Here is a 6,695-nt window from a genome sequence, read left to right on the forward strand (position 1 = left end):
TGCAGAGGAATGCCTGAGCCTCACACACACCAACAAGAGGAACCAAACTGAGGTATTTGTGTGGTATCTTGTTGTACGCAGTCTATATCCAGCAAGCAATTTTGCATTTAAAGACGTCTAATAGCCGTCCAAACACAGGCATCTAGGCTAAAACAAGGCCAAAAATGTAATAGACGTCTAAACCATAGCCCAAGAATAGACTAGTCATCAGTTACATAACATGTCAAAGAAATGAAACACCTTGTAATCACTGTTGACTTTGCTTACATGGTGGAATATCACACATCTCGCACAAAGTAATTTTGGCAAAAACGACATACCCAAAGTCAAGCTTATTTTGGCTAGAAGTGGGTTACTCAAAGCCGGACTATATCGGGTCTATAGTTAACTGAGACAGTGAAATGACGGCTATTGTTTTGTTGTTGTTGTACAAGGTCTATAGACCTTATGCGCCAGAGAAACGAGGGCGCCGCCATCTTTAGAATATTGTCTTTTAACTTCCGTTTTTGCGGTCGCCGGTATATCGGCATTGCTGTCCAGGAGTAATTAGCTTTTGAAGTGGATTTACTTAATGTAAAGTTAACGAAAGTTATCATGAGGGCTGTGATGTTTAAAGCAGATGTCTTAACAAATGTCAGTCGACCGGGAAGATTTTAAAACGAGCCGTTCATTCATAAATACGCAAGATCACTATAAAAATACAGACCGGAAGTCAAAAGACAACGAGCGCAGCGCTGAAAAGGGGCGGGGCTACATAAGGTCTATAGAGGCATGACACTGGAATGAGAAATGTCAGTGGAGATGAGAGTACGTTTCCTATCCGGAAAAATACATTCATCATTTTCACGTCTGTGTGTCACAGCTTACTTTGGCACTGAGAGAGACTGTGTTAATGATGACACGAAGGATTGATGAGGTGCGTTCGGTGGGGGGGGGGCGGATGGTCAAACCAGATGTGGACGGAGAAGCTGGAAGAAGAAGAGGAAAAGAGTCATCATCCTCGCCATACTTACAGTCAAGCCAAAATTTATCCAGACACATTTCTCACATTATCAGAGTTTACTCGCTATAGTTTAGAAAATGGTACTAAAATATGACTCAGAATCAGTTGATATTTCACTGGTTTTGTCCGTCCTTCTGTTAGACTGTCTCACAGATGAATTATGTTGAATATCTGTCAGCTGTTAAATTTAACTACACAATTAGATAATACCAGTTTAGATCAACCAGTTACCAAGCAATGCTTCATTTTGCACACTGAATAATTTTGTGTCTGAATAATATTTGGTCCCAATTTTGTATAAATGTTACTAGTATGAAGAGTTTTTGGGTATAATATGTCACAGTTTACTTTATTTTGCTCTCCTCACTTACATAAATGAACTATAGTGTCCTGCACACACTAGTGAAAAAATATCAGAAATGATATCTGGTGTCTGAGTTGATCTGACTGTACATCATATGCTTTCTTGGTCTCCTTAATAACAGAAAAATAACAATTCTGTCATCGTTTACTCACCCTCACTTCATTATTTTCTTTATCATATTACTACAAAACCGTTGAAGTCATATGGACTGCTCGATTATGTTGTTTTGTCTTTTTTGAAGCGTGACAGTAAAACAAATCAACAACAACAAAATTATAATTTTTTTTAAGTACAATCAACTTGCATGTTTAAGTAATTTTAACTTAAATTACATTAAAAAGACTTTAAAAATAAATTTAGCAATTTAAAAACAAAATAAAAGCAATTTAAAAACATATGTTGTCATAACTTATTGATCAGATCATTTTTTTGACAGTGAAGAGCAGCTCAGCTTACCTTCATTTTATGTTGCTCGAAAGAGGGTGAGGGTGAATAAGTGCTTTTTATACTTAGAGTAACTATTGCTTAAATCTGAATTTGTGAACGTGATATGCGACACATGTGGCAGTTGATTCATGCATCACTAGATTTTTTTTTCTTCCCACCTTCATCAAGATATATGGGACTCAATTAGTTGAACATCTGGATCCGGCCACAGCTGTCACCCCGCACACCTGCTCAGATTCAACTGAGCCGTGAAGAAAAGCTTGTGCAACAGTATAGCTGTGTAACTGTCCTTTCCACACACTTTTTAATTATAAATCAATCATTCAAAGAGAAAGAAAAGCTGAAAAGAATAGGTATATTTATTTGTATTTTTTAAATACACACAGTAACTAACCTAACCTAAACTTACCTCTTTATTGTAATTTTAGGCACTGGTTTTTCTATCAGGAACTGCAAATCTAGTTCCACCTTTTTCCTAATGAGCCTGCCTTTTAGATCATGGGAGGCACTTCAAAAAACCAAATCATTTAAAATCATAAGATTGCGCTACAAATAATCCTTATCCGTCAGTTTGACCGAATGGGCGGTAAAAAAAAATGTATGTTTTATTTGCAGGCTTCAGAAGAATTGGTGTTTTAAAGTAACAACATGTAGTTTTTCAACCTTCATAATATATTTCCAAGACCCTTGTGATGGTACATCGACTTACAATAGGTTGAATGACACGTCTGCCAGAGCCTAACGGGGTCTGTATCGCTTTTACTGGCACTATGTAACTTCGGGGAGCGGGTAGTAACCAGAGCTCAAAAAGAACTACAAAATTCGACTGCTTTACGGCATACGTCACTTCCTCAAATTCGGCCGTGACAGGCCAACCAGCGCGTTTGTTTTCGTGCGTGTGTTTTCGTCATGGCTGAAGCAGCAGCGAAACGTAAGAAGTCCAAGGTTTTGTCGGAGTAGAGTCGGAAGAGGAAAAGGGAGAGTGATAAACTGAAAGGCAGGACGAGGATCAATATTGGTCGAGCGTTTGCTCGCTGGCGTGAGCTTATCGTCAGACCGATGCTGACTGGCCGTCATGCGGTTGAACTAGTAAGTAAATTGCTTGCATATACTATCTTTAGTTTTTCTAATCTGTTGTCTGCCTGGCTAACGTTACGGAAACTATCTGGTCCTCCATTTATCTTCATGAATCAGCTAACGTTAGTAGATGAGTGAATTATCAATCTGGTAGCTAGTAAACACTAACATGCTAGTTTTAGATGGTTAGGATGCTATCGCTATCATTCTCGTTCAGATTTGAGCATTGCAATCGACATGCAAATCGCAAATGTTTGAGTTAAAATGTTTAGTCTACTAAACATGTATAAATTATGAAAGGAGGAAGATTAATAATATTATCATTGCCCATATGAAAAAAACCTGCATGCTTCAGTAACAGCCCGTTCTCATCCCAAGTCGTCATATACTGACGCTTTCAAAATTTCTTCAATATCTGACGCACAAAGCACCCTTTAGCGTCCATATGAGACGCATAACCCTACCACAGACCTAAACCTACCCATAACCGAAGCGTCTCATATTGACGCTAAGGGTGCTTTGTGCGTCGGATATTGAAGAATGTTTGAAAGTGACGATTTGGGGATGAGAATGCGTTGACAGTAACCGTAAATCATTTTACGACAGCGGTAATGGACAATTCCACTTCCAACCTGTAGGGCGACCGCAGAGGAAAAGTTCCATGTTGTTGCTTTAATGTGATGCGTTATCACAAGAATATCTATTCATTATCTAACAATTATTTTCCTCCTGATTATTAAAAAAAAAAAAATTCCTTTATACAATGCTGTAACAGAATGAAAATAGACAACATATACTGCAAATTTGTGGTGTGCTTTGCTAATTTAATTACGATATATGACATGAATGATTCACTGAAAATCTCTTGTTTTTCTCCCCAAATCCTCATGTCTCTTTGCATGTTTTTTTTTCAACATGGATGCTTTAATTGTCTCCGCTTTTCACTTTTAATCCCTATTCACAGTGTTTAACAGTGCATGTTTCGGAAAATTACGGAGATCACTTTAAAATATTATCACTCAGTGTTCCAGTGAATGAACACTTTTGATTTAGTCTTATCTCAATATATAAGACATATAAATTTACTACAGTAATATTTAGCACGTTCGTAATATTGCTGTGGAAATAATTGAACTTCTTGGGGGTAATTCATGGTCATGATGGTTGAAGGGTGAGTAGAATAAAATCATCTCATTGTACTCAGTTGTTATTTTGCTGATTGTTCACAGTTTAACTGAAGTTATTACCATAATTCATGCAAAGTGTCATGGGGCGTATAGGAAAAAGGTGGATACAAGAATAAGAAACAATAAAGGGATTGTTCATCCAAAAATGGAAATTTCCTTACCTTAGTGTTGATCCAACCTGAATGCATTTCTTTCTTCTGCCAAAAACAAAAGATTGATTGAAAAATGTTGATAACCAAGCAAGGTTTGGTGCCCATTGACTTCCATTGCATGGACAAAAGACACTTTCTCAAAATATTTTTTTTTGTGTGTTCATGAGTACATGGCAGAATTAGGCATTTTTGGGTGATCTATCTGTTAAATATGAAGTCTCCAAACTTATTCTTTCCAATCACCTGTCACCTGTCTGCTTGATCCTATCCCCACTCGTCTCCTTCAAGCCATTTCTTCTTCAGTTGTACCCGCACTTACGCACATCATCAACACCTCTCTTCACACTGGTACCTTTCCTACAGCATTTAAGCAGGCTTAGATAACCCCACCGCTTAATGCTTTTGGCCACACCAAAAGATATTTAAAATCTTATAAGAAACATGAGGACAAATAATCCTAGATTTTGCTCCTATAGTGTGTGGTGTGCCGCGATGTGAAGAAGAAAACACACCACACACGAACAGATTTTCAACCAGAGTCCCGACTGTGAACATGGGAAATCTCGCAAAATCTCTCGAGACTTCAGAATAAACATTGCGGACGATAGGCAGAAGACAGAAGACAGACAATGACAAACGATGAGCCTTTTCCTCAGCCCTAACAATCCAGTCAATCAACTCATCACCATTCAGGATGGTCGTCCAATTGAGGAGTGTGTTAAGAATAAACATTCGCAGACGATAGGCAGGAAGAAATTGCTATGATAGTGTTGGGAATGCTTTTGACAGAACATTGCCACAAATCGACAAGCTGACCCTCCATCTCTGATGTCCATATCCATTTCACTCTGTGCTGCACCATGATTGTGGTTGTTATTCTTCCTTCTTCTGTCAGCTCGCTTTCGATAGGATATAATTTCGTTCCACCTGACAATCAACAAAGTACCTGCACATTTGACCTCGGGGTTCCCCCGACACATCAGGATTTCTGATCAACAAGTTAAATATTTACGATTCGTGATCAGGATTCTTCCGAGCAGGTTCGGTCACTCTTAACACACCTCACACCACAGGAAAATCTGATAAAATAATCTTTAGAACCATCAAGATAATCGGGACTTCACTTAGGATTGTCGGAAGGGGAGAAATCAGCCCGAATATCTTATGGTGTGGCCCCAGCATTAGAAATCCACTCTAAATCCCACACTTTTAGAAAAATACAGACCTGAATCCCTTCTTCAATTCATTGCAGAAGCACTCGAGCGAGTTGTGTTCAACCAATCTCTGCCTTTCTTACACAGAACAACCTCCTGGACTAGACAACCAGACTAGTTTCAAAATGGCCACTGATCTGCTCTTTGTTATTGAAGCTCTGAGACTGACAAGAGCAGCTTCCACACCCCTCAGTCTTCATCTTGCTGGATCTGTCTGCTGCTTTTGACACAGTTAACCACCAGATCCTCCTGTCAATCCTAAAGATGAAAGGCATCTCGGGAACCACACTCCAATGGTTCAGGTCTTATTTCTCAGGTAGGTCTTTCAGGGTGTCGTGGAGGGGTGTGGTGTCTGAGGCCTCAGGGCTCAGTGCTGGGACCACTACTGTTCTCCATCTACATGTCATCACTAGGATCTGTCATTCAGAAACATGGCTTTTCCTATCACTGCTATCATCTTGCTACTGGAGTGCCTCAGGGCTCAGTGCTGGGACCACTTCTCTTCTCCATCTACATGACATCAATAGGATCTGTGATTCAGAAACATGGCTTTTCCTATCACTGCTATCATCTTGCTACTGGAGTGCCTCAGGGCTCAATGCTGGGACCACTTCTCTTCTCCATCTACATGTCATCACTAGGATCTGTCATTCAGAAACATGGCTTTTCCTATCACTGCTATCATCTTGCTACTGGAGTGCCTCAGGGCTCAGTGCTGGGACCACTTCTCTTCTCCATCTACATGACATCAATAGGATCTGTGATTCAGAAACATGGCTTTTCCTATCACTGCTATCCTGACGACACACAACTCTACCTCTCATTCCAGCCTGATGATCTGACGGTAGCTGCTCGGATCTCAGCCTGACAGACATTTCTTGATGGATGAAGGACCACCACCTTTAATAACAAAACCTTGCGAAGACAGAGTTGCTTGTGGTCCCGGCCAACCCAACACTACACCACAACTTCTCCATTCAGTTAGGTTCGTCATCCATAAGTTCATCAAGGTCAGCCAGGAACCTTGGAGTTGTGATTGATGATCAATTGAACTTCACAAACCACTTTGGTAGAACTGCCCCCTGCAGATTTGCCTTATACAACATTAGGAGAGTAAGGCCCTTCCTATCACAACTACACAACTCCTTGTCCAAGCGCTTGTTCTCTCCAGACTGGACTATTGTAATGCTCTCTTGGCAGGTCTTCCAGCATCACTGTAAAACCTCTGCAACTGATCCAGATGCTGCAGCT

Source organism: Rutilus rutilus (assembly GCF_951802725.1).
Source record: "Rutilus rutilus genome assembly, chromosome: 1".
NCBI classification, from domain to species: Eukaryota; Metazoa; Chordata; class Actinopteri; order Cypriniformes; family Leuciscidae; genus Rutilus; species Rutilus rutilus.